The sequence below is a fragment of the Acomys minous genome (assembly GCF_964271855.1).
Source record: "Acomys minous genome assembly, chromosome: 6".
Classification (NCBI taxonomy): Eukaryota; Metazoa; Chordata; class Mammalia; order Rodentia; family Muridae; genus Acomys; species Acomys minous.
Window position 1 is genome coordinate 18,606,246 of NC_140487.1, and position 18,735 is coordinate 18,624,980.

An 18,735-nucleotide genomic window follows, 5' to 3' on the forward strand; every position below is an offset into this window, starting at 1 on the left:
GGAAAACCAAGCAAACAGAATCTACCATTCCCAAAAGTTTCCTGGTACTTAGCATTCCATGGCAGGCAATCCCCACTTCTCTCTGATCCATTTTCTGTCATTATCAACTCATTTTGCCTATTATAGCTTTAAAATAAACAGAGCCATGCAATGAGCTACAACTGCTCGTAGGACCTGCTTACAACTTCTTTCTTTCCCCTCTTTTTTCTTGCCTTTCTTTCTTTCTTTCTTTCTTTCTTTCTTTCTTCTTTTCTTTTTCGTTTCTTTTCTTTTTCTTTCCAAGAATGTAACATGGGATGGTAGAACAGGGTCTTGATTTGGAAAAACAGAATTAAATCCCAGCTTTGCTTCCTACTAATTTTGACCTTGCAAAAGTTGAATGTGCTGAACTTAAACTTCTTGTCTTCCTAATGATAACCAGAAACAAAAAGAAACATCAGGGGAGAAGCCCAGGGCTCACACATCAACACAGCTGACATTGAGAGTGGATTCTTGTTGACGGCCATCCTTTTCTGTCCATGCTGTCCATACCGTCTCCATACTGTCCATACTGTCTCCATACTGTCCATACTGTCTCCATACTGTCCACACTGTCTTCATACTGTCCACACTGTCCACACTGTCTCTATACTGTCCATACTGTCTCCATACTGTTCACACTGTCTCCATACTGTCCATACTGTCCACACTGTCTCCATACTGCCCATACTGTCTCCATACTGTCCATACTGCCCATACTGTCTCCATACTGTCCATACTGTCTCCACACTGTCCACACTGTCTCCATACTGTTCACACTGTCTCCATACTGTCCATACTGTCTCCATACTGTCCATACTGTCCACACGGTCTCCATACTGTCCATACTGTCTCCATACTGTCCATACTGTCCATACTGTCTCCATACTGTCCATACTGCCTCCATACTGTCTCCCACTGCTTCCCAGGGGAGAACTCTACTGCTGCCTTTCACACAACTGAACTAAAAGTGCCTAGAAGCCAGTCCCTGAAGCATCAGATTGTGCTTCCAGGTTCTTGCTCATACAAATCGTGTAGCTTCCTATGCCTCGGATTTCCCGTATGTAAAATGGGACTAATGCCTGGGATAGCTGTGGGAATCAAAAGAGATAATGCACTTTATCTAGCGCTCACTAAGGAGTGTCTATTATTAAAACTGTCACTGTTTCCTACCGACACTTCCTGAGGATCTCTTAAAGTGGATAAAATTTGCATTGGCAAGGTCCCTCCCAGCTAGAGGATGTGGTTTTCTTTTACAGCCAACTCATTTTCCTGTTGTAGCCACTAGGTCCTTTTTCCCTCCAACAAAATACCTTGTACCCTCTCATTTGGCACATTCTTTATATTATTACCAAATTACAGAATGGATGAGACAGGAAAAAAATGGCTCATTAAAGCCTTCCTTTTGCGGCAGGTGTGACAGAGGCTCACCCGGGATGAATTGCTTTCTGAAGAGCTGTCCTCAGCAGGTAGAGTAGGGTAGAACTTCTCTCCGCCTGACCAGTCCTGCACCCAGGACATGATTAAAGCACTTAGCCAGTTCCAGCACAGGTACTCAGCAGCTCAAGAGTCTGTGAAATGCACAGTACACACTTGAATTGGAAGGAAACCTAAGCCTTCGCCACCACCATGCCCAAATGCCTTATTCTCCAAAGTTAAAGAAATAATACTTAATGCTGTGAAAACATAGTTACACAGTTTATCAGGAAGGTCATCTGAAAGTACAGCATGCATATTACACAGTGTGAGGGGGACATGCCACAGTGCAGGCCACACTGTGAGGAGGAAATCCTGTACAGTCTTCGTGGGATGCTTATAAACTCCTGCTGACATGGCGTTGACGCTTTAGTGACTGGCCACACATTTAAAAAGGCCTTCCCTGTAATCATAAAATAAGCCCTCCTATTCCCTCACCAAACAAGACTTTGTGTAAATATTTTACAAGGAAATTTCAGCGATGCATTTAGTTCAATAAGATACCACCCAGAGCCTCACACCCACATAAGGCAAACACAGCTTGATTAAAAGTATAGTACAAACCAGGGTTGCATTGATATGCAGCACAGAAGTTTTATAGCTTCACCAGGGCCGGGAAACTGAACGAGTCACTCCGAACAGTCATGCCCACGCCCATGTGCTGGCTTGGACTTTGGCAGGGAATGAATAAGGAAGGTCGAGTGCACATGCCAGGTCTTCCAACACTGCCAACATGTAGTGATGTAGTCACTCGCCTCTACTAGATCTAAAGGGAAAATGCCTCTCCAGTCACAAGTGTTTTCCAATCAGAGACCGATCAGGAATTAGACACTTAGAAATTATTAGATTGCTATTAATGCTTACTTCCTGCTATGCCCTGTAACAAGGCTGACTCTCAAGCACGTGCTAAGCCATCATGGTCCATGCCTTTTTTGTGAGCTGGGCTTTAATTGTGTGGAGTTTCCCAAAGAATCTTTCTGAACCGGACATTCTAACTGGCGTTTTTCCTTGAGATAGTAAATCCAAGTGACTGCATCTCTATACCGAATTAGCAGTGTTGTAAATCTCTATTTCGTCTCAGAAGCGGTCGAAGAGAATGTGGAAGCGTCTGCGAGTACGGAAAGGAAGGAGCAGGAGAGAATCCTAAATTACAAAGTTGGGTACCGGGATGTGCGTGCTGGGGTTTCAAAATGACCTAACTGGAGTGCATGGGAGTATCAGGACTGCTTCTGCCTTGAGCTGTGGAAAGTGTGTGGCGACGATAAGGCCTCATGGAGTTTATTTCTCACTGACAGGAAAACACATCCATAGAGAACCTCCTGGAGACCTGTAGGAGCTTGGTGGAGGCTGCAGAGCGCCAGCCTTTTATGCTGTACTCAGTTCAGTGGACAGACCTGTTTGCTTCCGTGTTTTTGCTCCTGAGTGTGTTTTTTGCAGCGGAGAGCAGTAGATTAGAGGCAAAAGTTTTAGGCGCCTCTCCAATCTTTTTATGAAGTGACATGGAAAGCAAGCTACAAAAGAAGGCGTTTATAACAAAGTACTATTTATAGGCCAAATTACTAATAAATGGTAGGGTCTTCTGTTTTCAAGTCAGTAAGATTTTAGTTCTCTGGCCTGAAATCTCCAGCTGAGGCAGGAATGACGTCATTCCAGAAGCAGGACTTTGATATCCTAGACCCCCTGGAACCAAAAATAGGACCCCGCATCGTTTACAGAGTAAGAAGAAGCAGCCCTTCTTTATGTACAAGACACACGGTCTTACCAAATTATCTCACTTGATTTACCGAAGGTACCTACCTCATGTCCATAAAATATGCTGACAAATTTTATTATTTAAATATCTTTTTAACCAAAGAAAGTTTCCTGTGGTGATTTTTATGGTAATTAGTAATATAGGTGTGGGGTTTGAGGTTTTGGGGTTTTTTTTGTATTTGTTGTTTGTTTCAAGACAGGATCTCACTATGCTGCCTAGGTTGGTGTGGACCAGGCTAGACTTGAACTCACAGAAAACCTCCTGCCTCTACTTTCTAGTGTGAGGTCTAGGATTAAAGGCATGCACTACTGTGCCTAGCACAGTAACCGGTGATTTTCTTCACTCCTAAGAGATTATTTCTGAAACTGGCTGGAAATATTCAGAGTTCGGACAGGAGTGACAAGGACAGAGTCACCACTTCTTGGACATGAGCTTTCCCTCTAGCACGTTGGTGCTGTGCCTGGAGTGGTAAATTAATTTAACTTCTCATTTTCAAAGTGTGGCCTGTGTGCATACTTCTGTTTCAGTGTGGTTTTACTGACTGGAGCTTGATAACATGGTCATATCCATCCTCTGGTAATGGGAAGTGAAATGTGCTCTTTATTCTAGGATGCCATGACTTCGATGTGATTGGTTTATTACCAAGGAAAACAAGATAAACAGACACTTTATAATCTTTGGAAGGGCTCCAATGCAGAGAAGGAACTCAACCTAGTTGCTCAATACTTTCGCTTGTACTGCAACAGATAAGCTCTCCTCCACCCGCAGACTGGGAAGCCTTCCAGATGAGAAATAGTCCCATGCCTTCCCAGAAATTGGTCCGGGGTGTGGCCAATGGGTTTACTGGTAGGTAGATACAGGAAGGCAAACATTTTCTTCCACCCATCTTCCATGCCTTAGGTTGTGTGATGATCTTGCCACCGATGCTTGTCCATGGCCTGGCAGCTTCAGCGTAATGCGGGAGCTCATTAAAACGCCGACTGTGCATTTTAACAAGCTTGCGAGATGGATCCCATGTGCAACGAAGTCTGAGAAGCATTGTTTTTGGATGCTTTTCCCTCTTCCCTCAAAACACATGTACCAGAAATTCTGTAATTGGGGCCAAATGGTTTCTCCTAGCAAGTAAATCTGAGAGAAGTCATTAACAACTGGTACACTGTATTTGAAACGACTTAACTAGAATTTTGTGTAGATTGGCGTTTTATCTTACATGAAAAGCACTTATATCCTTCAGTTTATTGCCAAAATATGGTGTTAAAAGTGGAGCTAACAAGAAATCTAATCTTTGAGAAGATAATTTAAAAATAGAATACAAAGAGTTTGAAAGGAACCACATTATATGGGTGGCTTAGGATATTCTCAAGCTATAAGTTATTAAAGGAAAATCCCAATGCCGGAGTGGCCTACCTTCATTAGAGCTCCTAGGCAGGGAGTTCCCCAAGGGCCCCAAAGCAATACAGTTAATTGCCACTGTAGTTGCCCACCAGAACTAGATAGTAAGATCCTGTCATTGAAGATGTCAAATGCCTTGGCCACAGGACCTAGAGAAATAAAGCTGGAACTGGATCGGAAGCCTCTTACTCATGTATGGATGCTATGTCCAGCAATACCACCTGGCCAGGCAAAACATACCCACTGATGCTGTGGTGGGAAGTCTGTTGTGGCGGTAACCAGTCACTTTCAGACTGGATGGAATGCTGGCTCCACAGGAAAGAATTCATGTCTGGTACTGTAAACTTCATCAAAAGTCTATGCTCAGAGATGTCAAGGCACTAGTGGGGAAGCTACTGATGCTATTTTGCTAAATGGATGTGATGTACCTCTCAAACTGCCTCTTAAATAGCAATTCTTATACTGAAAACAGATGCTGATATCAGTTTTGGTTAGAGAGGATTGCTTTCGCAATGGTCAGTAGTGACCACTAACACAAGATTGGTCAAAGTACTGAGTGCCTATTAATGTCCAGGCATGACTCTCTCCAAGACTCTGAGGACATCACAAAAGAAGGGTGTGGAAAGAATGTAAGAGCCAGAGGAAAGGGGTTCGCCAGCACACTGAATTCTGGCCATGCCATAGCTATTGCATTATGAATCTCACCGCAGCTGTGGTAACATACTCACACTGCACAAGATTTGCCCATCAGTATTATTCTATCACAAAAGTGAGAGGGCCTCCTGGACGCTACTCTCTGCTGAGGGTTTATACACAGTTATAGTTGATGGGAAACAAAACCTAAGGAATGTCAACACCAATGGATATGCAAACGCAAAAGGGAGAGGTTTGTGGGCTCTCGAGCATAGACAAAGAACTATGGCGAACTCAGAAATGCTGGAAGAGAAATGGATTTCCCCAGGGAGGCACTGACCAACTGGTTATCCAATGCCGAGTGGTCAGCCCCGAGATCATCTCGTACAGGTAACATAAGGACGGAGGAGGTTGTACTGTGTATTTTGGAATATCTACATGTGTGTGTATGCATACATATGTATGTATGCATACATGTGTATGTACATACATATCTAATAACAAGTGAAGAAACAGGGGCCATGAATTTGAGAAAGGGCGGGGGTGGGGGGTCCTTAGGAGAGGTTAGATACAAAAAAGGGAAAGAGCGAAAGAAAATATTATATTTTCAAAATTTGTTTAAATTATAAGCAAAAAGCTTATGGGAGAGAAAGGATTGTTCTCTTCAGTGGTATAGCTTGCATTATCCTGCAAAGAGACTCTCACCTATGCTTCTATGAAAACCAGCAAACAAACAAAACTCTACCACAATTCAGTGGGTCACACACAAAGAGCAATGCAAAACATGAACACATAAAGGAGCTACTTAGAATGAGAAAGGGACGAGTGGGAGTGGAGGGGCAGGAAGGGCCGAGCCGAGGAGCACAGTAGGCTCCAAGGCCACTGTGTACACACATGGAGGTACCAAAACGAAGCCTAATATTCTGTATAATTAAGATATTCTAATGAGAACACTTTAAAAAGTGGGTCTAGGGCTACATAGAAGCAGTAGGCTTTGCAGTGTCACTGCACAGCGGGGCTGCTGGAGACAGCAGGAACTGCACATTTCAAAAAGCCAGCAGAAAGGATTGAGGTTTCATTACAAAAAAAGTGATAAATGAGGATGCAACCCTGTTTACCCTGATTTAACCATTATTCAGTGTACATGTGTCAAATATCTCATAACACCCCATTATCATGTACAGCTTTCACGTTTTTTGTGTATCAGGTAACACTTCAATGAAAAGTATATATATATAACAAACACACACATACAAGAAAAAAAAAAAAACCAAAACCAAAACAAACAAACTAACTAACCAGATCTTGTTTGTGCACAGTGGGAAAATTTCCCCCAACTTGGCAATATTTTTCTAAGAATTTTTTTAATGAATACAAGCCATTTTATAGTGGAAACACTGATATGAAGATCTTTTTGTTGTTGTTGTTTTCTTTTCTCTTAAGAATCAGCTAACGATCTGAGTAAAATTGGATGCCTACCTGCTCTGGGATGGAACCACGCAGGTTTTTAAGGCACCAGAGTCAAGCTTTGGCAGTTGCCCTGTAAACTGCTCACTCCCCGGGGATGGGGCGGGCTTGTTTGGAAGCATTAGTTTTAACTGGTTCCTTTTGAAACTCAAAAAATTTAATGAAATTTATAAACTTTGTTTTCAAAAGTATTTTCCTACTGAAACTTGGCACAACATTTTAATAAGAGATGTTCTTTCAAGTGGTAATTGAAGGGATGTCATCCTACCGCACGTATTGGGTAGCTGAGCTTCATAGCTGTGAATAGCTGTCTTCACTTTGCAGAGAGCCTTAAACACAGGATGGTTGTAAAATTATCTTTTGGCTCTCCTTTAAATTAGAATTTGTTTACATAGTTTTATTCTGGCAATATAGCTTTATAATTCTGTGCATTTCCCCCAATCCATGTTATAGCTGATTCATTAGACTTAGAATTGAGAAGAAAGTCTAGCAAGGCTAAAGTGCATATCTAGACTCCCTTTCACCATAACATCTACAGAGAGACATTTTGGCCACTGTGTCCTCTTCCAGCTGCTGGAAAGGGATTTAAAGGAACAGATGCTGGAAACAGGGAGGTCATTAGGCTTCCCTGGTTGGTGCCTGACAGGAATTCTTCCAGGGGCTCTTACAACACAAGATTCATGCCTGAGCAGTGAGTGATTCTTGAAACAGATTTCTGTGGAAACCGATTTTTTGTTGTTTGTTTTTTTACTCTAATAGGAGAAATTGATTAAACCCACTAAAAGCAGGCAAGGAGTCATGAGACATAGTCTACGTTCTAAATGTTTTTAAAAATGGAGATGTTTAAAAAAAAATGAAATTAACCTCAAATTCTCTGATATTTTAATGTGTGTTCTGGTTGACACTGATGTTAATTTAGATGTGTAGTTTATTAAAGACTCAATAGGTGAAGTGCTTGCTTTGTAAGCAAGAAGATGTGGTTTCAATCTGCAGAGCCTCACTCAAAAGCTGGGGATGGCAGCTCATACTTGTAATCCTAAATACCAGCCCTGGTGGGGTGTGAGGGGTGGAAGCAGACAGATCCCTGCCAGGTGTGTGTGGAGGGGCTTGGGGTAGGGGGAAACCAGCCTGGAACACTTGATTAGTTCCAGGCCAGTTAGAGACCCTATCTTAAAAGTATGGGCTGTATATGACATCTGAGGAGTGACACTGCCTTCATGCACACATGCACATACCACATACATGAATACACACACACACACACACACACACACACACACACACACACACACACACACACACACACAGATGCTTTCTTTTGAAAAATGAAATTGAGCTGGAGAGATGGCTTAGCAGTTAAGAACACTTGTTATTCTTCCGGAGAACCCAGGTTTGATTCCCAGAACTTAAAGTGACTCACAATGGTCTGTAACTCTAGTCCCAGGGGATCCACTGCCCTCTTCTGGCCTCCGAGGGTAATGCATACTCAAAGAGAACAGGCAGACAGATATCCAAGCAAAATACTCATAAACATAAAATAAAACAAATCTTTAAGATGCTATATTTGTATGCAACACTAACCTTTTGACTGCTAACGTGTGTTTCTGCTTGCTGTGCCTTGTTCTGGCTGCTTTTTCATGCTAATAAAGTAGATTTGGTGTTCTCCTCCTTAAAAAAAAATAAATCTTTAAAAATAAAATAAAAATCAGGAAGGTGAAACAATAAAGATAAGGCTTTTTTCTGGCATGCAAGGACTGGAAACCTACCCAATCAAACTAGCTCAGTTAGAAAAATCATCTATTAGCTGGGAAGTGGTGGTGCAGGTCTCTAATCCCAGTTTTCAGGAAGCAGAAGCAGGCAGATCTCTACATTTGAGGCCAACTTCAAACAGTGAGTTCCAGGACAGCCAGGGCTACTCAGAGAATCCCTGTCTCAGAACAAACAGGCAAACAAACAAGACAAAATGAGGCAAAAATCATATTTTGCGTGTTAGGAATGAACCACACTACTGTGCAGTGGGGCCTTGCAGGGCTGGAAAGCCATCCAGGAGGAAGACAACCCTTCCTTCATCTCAGCTTCTTTCTCACAAGCATGCACTTGCTTCTCTGTGAAGAGTCAGCAGCTCACTCCTCTTGCAAACACCGTCCTCATCCACTGAGGTGACAGCTGTCCAATCCCAGGTCCTTCCTTGACTGTGGACACACTATATGTTAGAATTAATGGTGGAAGGAACCTATCAAAGGGGGCATCCATCCTAGTTGAACCACAAGGAGCAAGGCCTCTGCCATCCAGTGGGTAGACCTCTCCCAAGCTCCAATCATCCAGTGTAAAATCTGCCTATATGGTCCAATCACCTGTGTTCAGGGCTGGGAAGGAAGACATTTCCAGAATGGATGCCTCCTAATTCTGACGCCCAGGAGAACTCAGAGTTACAGCTGGATAGGTCTGCACATGTTCTACTGCAGCCTGCCACTAACCAGTCTTTATATCGCAGTCCCCTTTAAAAACCCCATGTTACTTTAGCATAGTTATAGGCTTATGGAAAACTTGGAAGAAAAGTATAAAGAGATCCAATTATCATATAAACAGATCCAAGAAGTATGAACATTTTTAGCATGTACACTTTATCCTTCACTTTCCTTTCTCTTTACCCCCATAGACAGGCACAGAGGTAGCATAGCAACTTAGAGAGATGTCTGAATCATATCCACAGATATATATTTTTTACTTTTCCGAACTGATTGAGAGCAAATTGCTGACATGATGCCCTTTTGAACCTAGATACTCACACAAGTATTTCTTACAAGCATTCTCTCACTTAACTGCAGGGAAAATATCAGTCAGGAAGCTACCATTAATATAATACTTCTAATAATAAACTACGTTCAGATTTGCCAATAATTTGTTTAAAAGTCCATTTTAGCCAAAGATATTTCCAGGGCTGGATGAGAATATAGTTTAGGAGTAGAGCAATTACCTTGTTTGTATGAAGCCCTGAATTCAATCCCTAGACACACACACACACACACACACACACACACACACACACACACACAGAGAGAGAGAGAGAGAGAGAGAGAGAGAGAGAGAGAGAGAGACAGAGACAGAGACAGAGACAGAGACAGAGACAGACAGAGAGACAGAGAGAGAGACAGAGAGACAGAGAGAGACAGAGGCAGAGACAGAGAGAGTGAGACAGAGAGAGGGAAGGAAGGAGGGAGGGAGGGAGGAGACAGGGAAACACTGAACAAAGGAAAGAAATGTACAGATCATACCGCATTAGAATATCTTCAGTCTCCTTTTGTAGGACTAGTTTTCTACTCTGTGTCATGTTGACAGTTGTTGACCACTGGTGAGTTATCCTGTCAAATGTCTGTCAGTTTGTAGTTTCAGTTTGTCTGCTGTTTCCCCGTGATTGCCTTTGGAAGAATACCACAGAAGTGGGATTTTGTCAGTATCCTAGCATCATGCACAGAATGCTAGTTCATTTTGTTATTTTTTTCATTTTTAATGAGCGACAACGAAGGGTGAGTAGATATCAGATACAAGTTTCTAATATAAACAGGGAAACCCAAGATAAACAAATGAATACAAAATGTCATCAAAAGGAAGGAAAAATTCAGAGAGCAAACGTATCCTCCCAAATAGAAGAGATTTCCAATTGGTTTCTCCGTGTAGCCTTGGCTGTCCTGGACTTGCTTTGTAGACCAGGCAGGCCTCGAACTGATAAAAAAAGTTATAGGCATTTACTGCTACTGTTGTTTAGGTAGATGGACATGATGTCAAGTAGCCTTCTGTTTATCCTTAGTCCCCTAGCCTAATGCTGTTCTAAACCTTGCCTAGAGAAGCTTCTTTCTGTAGAGAGTAGCAACTAATGCAGGGACTCACAACTGGTCAAAGTGCTGAGGCTAAGTGACTGTTGAGTGCTCCACTGTAAACAGAACTTCTGCGCTGACCCAAATGCAAGCATTCTGTAAGGAGAGGCAGGAAAAGTACAAGAGCCGGAAGATGAAGAGTGCTGTGAAGTGTTGCCTTCGAGACACCACGTGACTGTGGCTGCACTCAGGAGCTCACAGCTGCTATGGCTGCACAGAGCCTGCACCAGATCAGTCAATATCCCAGCAAGTTTCACTAAAGGGACTCAGTGGGTTGGGGGAGTTTTTTTTTTTTAAAGAGGACATGAAGATCTGTTTTGGGGGGAAAGTGTCAGAAGAGGGGAGGGAGAATCTGGAGACAGATATGATTGAGAGATGTTGAATACACAATGAAATTGTCAAAGGAGAAATAAAAGATACTCGATAAAGCAAAATTGCAATTGTGATAATAATAATAATAATAATAACAACAACAACAACAACAACAATAATAATAAAAGAAACAAAATGTAAAGATGCCCAAGAAGCTCACCTAGAAAACGGAGCTGTAAGAGGGCAGGGCAAGAGACAAAAGACCAGCGGTGGAAGGATGTTAGTGTTACATCATACTGTACACTGGGGAAGACCATTAAGCCAGCCAGCACTAGTGAGCAACAAGTCACTCACACAAGGAAAAAGGAAGTTCCAAGGAAGTCTGCTGACTTCAGCTGAGTCACTAGGAACATCAGGCTTTCACCTTCCCTTTTTTCCTATCTACCAAATGGGTCCTATTTACTCAATAGCCACTTCATAGTCTTCGACAGCTGTTGAAACTGCCACCGTTACTTTTAAGTCCAATAAACTCATAAAACCAAGGGAGGTGGGAGGGAGTTTGTCAAAGCTGTGGCACCTAATTTGAGGCAGCTTTTTGGTGATCTTGCTCACCTACAGGCACTCGCTGGCCATCTAGTAGCAGAGTCCTTTTTTTCTGGGCAGCAATATGATAGATAAAAATATCAGGATGTTTTCACTAAGGAAGGCCTGATTAGTATTCAGTCAGACCACTGGTAAATACTGCCACATGGCTTAGCCTGCAACATAATTACCAGAGCAGAAAGGAAAGACAAACCACTAAATTAAAAACGGTCTAACAAACATCTAACAAGATACATTTAATACACAGTCATAACTCTGAAATTCTGGCAACGCAGGCCTTAAAACCACAGAGTGATTCCAAACAAATCAACATGCTTAGCAAATACATAAACGATGCTTAAAAAAAAAAAAACTAAACTAAACTAAAGGACTGTTATTGTAAACAAACACGAAATAAATTTCAGGATTAGATTTTGAGTAAAAGTTTTTTGTTACTGCTGTGAAAACAAACTCCCTAAAAATAATCTTTTGAGGGAGGAAATATTGGCAACAATTACCTAAATGTGAATATCTTAGTGTCTGTTGCAGCTGTAGTAAATTCACAAACAGTAGTTTAAAGCATGCCTATGTCATATATACGTATGTATGTATGTATGTATGTATATACGTATGTATGTACATGTGTATGTGTATGTGTTCACAGATGCACGTGTGCACATGCATGTGGAGGCTAGATTTATTACAGCCTCCACTCCTCATTTACTTCTGAACACTATTTTTTTTTCTTGCTCTTGTTTTCTACCGTGCCCCTCTGTATAGCCAAGTCTGGTTTGAACACTTGACTCTCTTGTCTCAGCTTCCCAACTGCTGGATTACAGACGTGTGCCACCAGGCCTAACCAAAGACAAGTCTTAGATTTGCTATCACTGGGAAGGTGGAGGAAAGCTCCACTCTGTGCCCTGTGTTAGACCAACTAAACCGAGAGAAAGTGGCAGAGCAGTCATTTAAAAAATTTATGAATCTCAATCTTCAGGAAAACACCTCATCCTGCTGGGCACCAGAGTGAGTGGGTTCCTTCCTGGCCCAGAAACACACAGCTCTGGTCTGCCTTGCCCGACCCGCTCTCCTCCTGGCTCTCACTCTTCCTATTCCCAGGGCTACCTTCTGGCACGGGAGAGGCACTACAAACATTTGTTCCACTCCTTGGCACTGCCTGTATGTCACCTAGGCCAATATTTACATTTCTATCAGGCTGCATTTAACAGCAGGCTTTGTTTGTAAGGTGTGAAGGGCTGTACACTGAGCTTTCATCTTCCCGTCTGCATCCTGGAAAACATCGCAGTAATTTGATGTCCTTTCACCTTTTCCTCACGCATTGAGCAACATGAGTGTTTAGAATAAGTCGAATGACACAATTCTCAATTTCTAGTTTCTGGACAATTATTTAGAAGCTAGTTGATAGTGCTGATTCCCCCCCCCCCCCCAATTAACTATATCTAGATGTAGAGGAAAGTACAGACCCAACATGATTTCTAAAAGCCCACGTTATGGATTGGGAAGACACTTTTAGAGAAAGAACTGGTTCCTGAGTTGGAACAACCCTTCCACCATGGGCTTCCCACTTCAGGGGGGATGTGTGGGGAGGCCTCTTCTTCACTCCTCCATCTCACGTGTTCCTGCTTGTTTGCTAGCTTTTATTTTTTTAAACAAACTTTTTGAGGCACATAATAGCTCCTCCATTTTAAGAAGTAAGGGAGCAGCAGGAATCTTATGAAAGAGTGGAACTTTCTTTTTCTCCTCCTCCTCCTCTTTCTTATTGCTGTTCCTTCTACTGCTTTGGGAAACTGCTCCACCATCAAACTACATCCTTAGGCCCTCAATATCTAAATTATCTAAGTGTGTTGACATAGGTGTGCATCAATGTACAACATGCAGAAAATGTTTAAAAAGAAAAGGAAGCATCAACAAGACTAGGATCCCCGATTGCTACTGAAACAATCAATTAAAAAAAAAAAAACCCTATCTTATTTGAATAAAAGTTTTAACAGAAATTCTTGGCAGATGGAGAAGTAGATTAGTGAACTGAATATAGCCTCATCTGGGGTTTTTAGAGATGCAGTTACCACTTGCACCAAGGAGCCTGTAGATTGCCTTGACAGGGGAGAAGCCTTAGGTGGGTGTAGATGTCAGTGCAAAGGGGGCAGGCTCTGAACTAAGGGCGATCCTGGCACTTTGAAGGCTGAAATTTAGAGTTCCAGTGGGGTTAAGAAATTGATCTAGAATTATTTTAAAATGCCCCTGGCTTTGAGTGGTGGCATGTCTGTGATTCCAGCACTCAAGAGACAGAAGCAGGCTTATGAAGCAGTAGGCATCGTGGCCTCCACAGTGAGCTACCAGCCAACTTGGACTGCACTGGAAGACCCTGTCTCAAAGGTAAGGGCCACAGATTGAGATTAGTCCCAAAGCAACACTGTCACCTGTTGGTAGAAAAGGAAAACTTCATTTTAATTTTAGTTGTTTGGGGTTTGTTTTGCTTATCTTGTTTTGAGACAAGGGTATTCTGTGCTGCCTGGGCTGGATTCAACTTTGTGGCCCAGCCTGGCATAGTGACAAACACATTTCCAGCACTTGGAAGCAAAAAGAGCAGGAGCTCCTTGGCTAAAGGAAACCCTGTCTCAAAAAGCAAAACCCAAAACAAATGAGCTCCTGGCCTCAAGTGATACTCCAAATAGCCTAGACTACACGTACACAACACCACCTCCTAATGGTGAAGTGATTACCACACAGTGATGGACACACACACACACACACACACACACACACACACACACACACACACACACACACCCCTGGTGTTAGCTGACATTCAAATCCTGCATGCCACTGGAAGCTTCTAAGATACAGCTCACAAGATTCTTAAAAGTATGCCATCGAGTCAAACAGATGAGAATTTCAAGTCCTTCTGGAAAGATGGAGTCTTTCTCCTAAATTTTCTTGAGACACTATTACCGATCATTCCATAACATAAACATCTATAGGCAACAGACTACTTCTTCCAAGCTGTGTGATAGCAAGTTGTCCTGGCTAACTTCATTCTTAATAGAAGGGCTATATATCCACTATGCTTTGCTAAACAACATATTTATCTGGCAAATCCTACTTTATTCATTGACTTTCATTGCTGAATACAATAAACTTTTGCTATAGCGTCCTAGTAAATGCTTTCTGAAAGTAACCATTGTATGAGCATAAGTTGCTTTTTCCATTGCTGTGACCAAAGCAACTTGAGGGAGGAAGGGTTAATCTGGCTCGTGGTTCAGGGGATACAGTTCACCATGGTGGGGTGGCACGGCAGTGGGAGTCACCTGTGGCTGTGGTGTAGGAGCCAGGCAGTTACATGGAGACAATAACCAGGACCTAAGAGAGCTGGACTAAGGCCTAGCACTCAAGGCCCGCTTCCCATGATCCACCTCGTCCAGCTATGCTCCACCTCCTAAAGCTTTCTCAGCATCATAAAAGAGCACCAGGAGTGGAGGCCCAACACTCAAACACAGGAGTCTATGGGGGAAAGATTTCAGATGCAGATCACGATAATATGATAATTTTTGATACAATATTAAAGTGTCACATTAACATAGTTATGAAACAGACTTAAATTAACACTAGCAAGTGTGTCCTGTAGATGCAACCTAGGAAATGTAACAAATTCTCATGCATCATTTTCATATTTATTTATTAATTCATCAAGAATTTAATAGAAACCTGCTATATGTTAGAAGCTGGAAATACAAAGGCTAACTAAATACAACTTTTGGCTTCTGAGCATTGGCCATACCTAGGGAGGAAGGGCCACGGACTCTAGACTACTCCTGTAGCTTTGACTGGGCTCAGCCTACTCAGCTGCCTGCCTGTCCTTTCTCCTGTCTGAGTCTGACTCTGACCTGCTGTCTCCTGCTCCTGACGGATCTCCTGCCTGTCACCCAGCAGCTGAGTGTCACGGCTTCAATCTCAAATCTGATTCCAGCTGCTCCAGCAGCAGCTCCTTCCAGGCGCTGGTCAGTCTGCTTATTCTATCCACACAGACTCTTTCTCTGCCCCCTTTTAAAGCCCCTTGAGCTGTCCTGTAGCTGTAGGTTACAGCATTCATCCTGTAACCTATATATAGTTAATATCTACATTGTGCTGCATGATGTGTGTTAGGAGAGTTAATGTTAGTTATTTCAATAGAAATGAAAGGATCCGCATTTGCCGTGGCCAGGCTATCAAGGTAGATGGATTCTATGACAAACCGCTGTCATTGAAACAGCTAAACCTTGTACCTTTATGATGAGTCAATAAATTTTGTCAATGTGGAAAGGCCCATGGTGTTCTCCACGCCCCTGGCATAGTGGCTCCTGACAGAGAGGAAAGGCTGAAGCCCCAGTGACAGCCAGAGGAGACCCAGCTGACAGGTTGCAGGACAAACCGAGAGAGACAAGAAACAGGACCTCACATTGACCTGGACAGTCAGTTACGTATAGCTTTTGCTGTTTTTTTGTTTTTTGTTTTTTTAAACCTTAATCAGATACCAGTGCCCTGAGATAGGTGTGGAGGGTCACTGGACCTCTTCGTTTTATCCTTCCCGTGACGTGGCCACACTAGATAGGTCTCCTGTCTCCATGTCACTGTTCTTTGTTCTTTTGATTGATCTATTGGAGACTGGTAACCAAACCTAAGTGATTAGGACTGCCAGGGTACAGGCTTTGATGGATTTCCCTCTTCCTGCTGAGAAAATAATTTAGAACAAGTGAATACAGGCCATGTAGTGGGAGAAAGGGGCTGGTTAGGCCTATTGAAGAAGCAAATCAGATAATTAGGGGTCTTTGGGAACAGACACAGTGGATATGAAGAGAGCTGAAGGCAGAGGAGGGGATTTGAGGGGAGACAGCCAGATCCAGGGGTGCTGAGCAGGACTGGTTCTTAGGCTGTTGTTAAACCTGGGATCCACTCTACAGATGAGCAGGCTGAAGCGAGATTTAGGAATTAGGAAGTATTGTTGCTCTGTGATTATCTTTGTGGTCCTTGAAATGTGTCAGCATTTAGAATTTTTTTAAAAAGTGTCTTACTTGTTGATGGCTGCTGTGCGTGTGGGACAAGCACTGGAAAGAAATAAAAGGCAGATATTGGAAAGTCTTAAGTATTTGCAAACTGGGACAGGAGCAGGAGTCCCCATTCCAGACCTGCAGATGCCTGTCTGGAAGCCACAAGAGATTGAGCCTGGGTAACCAAGGAAACCCACTCATCCCAGTCCCTGCAGGCAGGGCAGGCCAGGGCCCGTAGCTGGAGACAGGGGAGGGATCATCAGGAGTTAGTGATCACACTATTTGTCCAAATGTGTCCACTGAGTAAAACCAGGTGTCTGTTTAAAGCTCTTTCCCGCAAGAGCCTCTTCTCCCAGCTCTGTCCTGACACAGGCCTGCAATTCATGTCGAGAATTAAGACAAAGAGACCATAGTATCCAGCTTAGTGAAAGAAAAGAAACCACGTGCAGTTACTTACGTTTATATGTAGCATCATCTAAAAACGTATCTCATTCAATAGAACTCTCCCTCCTATATTTCCAGCCATTGAAGCTTCATGTTCAGCATCACATGTGGCCTGACATCTAGAAAGGCAGGTAACAATAGCACAGGTGTTTAGATTGAAGATGCCAGCACCTAAGGCTGTGCTATGCCCTCATTTCCTAAGCCTTAGAGACAAGCTGAAGCAGTGCTGTCTCAGCAGATGAATCTGGGAAAAGCAGAACATCCGGGAAGGAAACTTATACTCCCTGGCTTCCTTCTGTGTGTCCCAGGCAGGAGGCTGATCCCAAGGCCAACACTAGCCTTCTTCAGTAGACAGTAGCTTCCTAGAATATGTACAATATAATAATATGAGTATGAAATGTTCCCCACCAATTTTGGCTGTTGAAGGCTTGATGAAGGATGTGGTTGTTGTCTGTAACGTCAGTCAGTCTCAGGTTCCACAGTGTGGGAGGGAAAACTCACGGTCATTTAAATCTCACTTACTCCTTAATACCACACCCCCCCTTTCGTGCTTTCCCCTCCCCCTCCCCAGCAAAGCTCCCAGCCTCTCTCTGGTGCTATTGTTTTCCCCCAAAATGAGGTTCTAGTCTTAAACTCTATTCTTTTTCCACTTAAATTTACTTGTTATTCAGGAGCAACCCACCCTAGAGGCAGGCTGAGTCTGCAAGACCAATATATTTACCCAGAATCAATACCCGACATCCATGAAGAAAGATCGAGTGTTTGTACTGCTGGGCTGCAGGCTTAAGAAAATAAATACGCATCAGCATGCAAGTAACGAGATTTGATTCAAGGACATGTATAAACAAAGCTGAAACTCGCAGGGAGATCTTACTAATTTAGCAAGCAGGGTCTCCGAGTCAGCTCCATTGGAGTATTAAAGGGCCTGTGGCTAGAGCAAGAGAGATGGACCCTGGGAGAAAACTCACACATAACCAAAAGAGAAAAGAAAAGTCAGGGGTGGAGGTTTACTTCAGTGGAAGAGCATTTTCCCAGCATGCATAAGGCTCTAGGTTCACTCCTCAAAATCCCTTAACATACTCCTAGAATTGTTTTTATTCAGTGGCTAAATACATGTAGTTGGACTGTCCATTGGTCTATGTTTGTACATTATCACAACTTCATCATGTTCGAGATGAGTATTTATACAATACTAGGTTTTAGACAGTTAAGCTTCTCCCTACACACTTTAGGGGTCATGACCACCATACCACGTGGTCACAGCCTCGGAGATGGTCCTCAGTGATCCCTGACTCTTTGTGATTATGTTTCTGTGTACCCACCTCACCTTCAGGGTGATTTACTTCTGACTAAATTGTGGAGGGAGGGAAAGAACCCCACAGCTGAGGTTAGCTCATGCGGAGAGGGCTTCGCTTTGGCCTTCCCTCTTGCTCTCTTGCTATCTGGCGCTGCTGAAAGACAGATGCCATGCTGCAAACTGCTCTGTGGACACGTGTCTGGATGATAAGGGATTGCAGGGGGTCCCTGGTGACGGCTAAATATAAGCTAAATTCTGCCTGTGGTTTGGAAGGGAGGATTCTCTCGGTTGAGCCTGCTTTCCAATGAAAACCTATCACTGCAATCTTGTGGGAGTGGCGGTGTAATCACAAACTGAGGTGCTAAATGTTTATTGTTTTAAGCCAGGAAGTTTTGAGGTGTGTTGCTATCCATGATGTCATTGCTATCTATGATGTCATAGAAA

General features: G+C 43.0%; 1 long non-coding RNA gene and 1 pseudogene across 2 annotated transcripts in view; one reads left to right on the forward strand and one right to left on the reverse strand.

The window, feature by feature from the left end:
- Positions 1 to 18,735, forward strand: part of LOC311599746 (heterogeneous nuclear ribonucleoprotein A1-like 2) — a 92,184-nt pseudogene that overhangs the window by 12,901 nt on the left and 60,548 nt on the right. The gene's annotated exons all lie outside the window — the stretch shown is intronic.
- On the reverse strand, positions 24 to 18,614 carry LOC311599005. Its single transcript, XR_014779753.1, has 8 exons — positions 17,869 to 18,614; positions 17,716 to 17,776; positions 17,008 to 17,113; positions 10,015 to 10,158; positions 8,506 to 8,931; positions 8,321 to 8,407; positions 1,450 to 1,589; positions 24 to 407 (listed from the first exon to the last, which is right to left on the reverse strand). It is a non-coding gene; the product is annotated as an uncharacterized lncRNA (long non-coding RNA).